Genomic DNA, 988 nt, shown 5'->3' with positions numbered 1-988 from the left:
CGATTGACGGAGTGAAATCCTTCACGTTGCTGTAATGGGTATAATTACACAAAGAAAAGGGCTGTTAGGTTAAATTACCCATGATATTCACCATGGATAATGGCAGAAATTCAGAAGGTTAAATGACACCAGGAGCTGAATGATTTTTGACATTAAGGTACTATTGAAAAGGGAATTATAACAGAGTCTGTACGGGAAATCCATTGCCTTACATGTTGGACTGTGGAGATCGGTTTGAAAAGACTTTAAAAAGGCCCTTTTTTTGTGAACACCTGTGTCTTTAGAAGCCATTGTGAGACAATGATTAAGTCTAAAAAGCGCTGGCCGGATTGATTGTTTCCAACAGTGGAGGCTATTTGAAGCTCACTTTGAGCTGCACTGATGTCTGAAAATTGTCCTGCTGAGTGTCGAACCTGCTCATACAAGTAACCACGGCGGGAAAGGAAAGGCAGAATAGACTCAAGCAATTAGTTGCTTCCCTTATGTCTCCTACCTTGAGTGTTTCGAGCTACTTTCTGGAAAGGGCTGTGTATGAATTTCTTCAGTTATTTGCTCAGTGTGTTCTCTCTGGTCCCAACACTGACCTCACAGACAGCAAACAGCCCAATTAGTGGTTGAGAAGGTGAAGGGGCCTGGACCTGATCACCACGCAATTACCTGAAGTCACCCGCAAGCAGCCACCCACGCAACTAAACCACGGGCTTGTGGTGTTTGTCAAACGACCATGAAGACAGAGGAGAGTCAGGCACTGTGTTATACACTTTTTTCACAGCACTCAGGCCGCCGTTGCGTGTCTGGAGAGTGTCTCTTCCCTTATACATTACAAATCAAGTCAACTTTTTGTCCTCCGTCAACCTTACTTTGTTCTGAGTTTTGCTGCCAGTCATCCCTTAGCTTTCTTCTGATGCTGCTGATTGGCGGACATCAGTAGCATTGTGGGTTCTCTGGTGACTCGACAGAAAGCAGAAATCCATATCATACAGCATAA

Source organism: Amphiprion ocellaris, chromosome 22, assembly GCF_022539595.1.
Source record: "Amphiprion ocellaris isolate individual 3 ecotype Okinawa chromosome 22, ASM2253959v1, whole genome shotgun sequence".
In the NCBI taxonomy this organism is placed as follows: Eukaryota; Metazoa; Chordata; class Actinopteri; family Pomacentridae; genus Amphiprion; species Amphiprion ocellaris.
The sequence above is the reverse complement of the archived record's forward strand: the minus strand, read 5'-3'. Positions refer to the sequence as shown.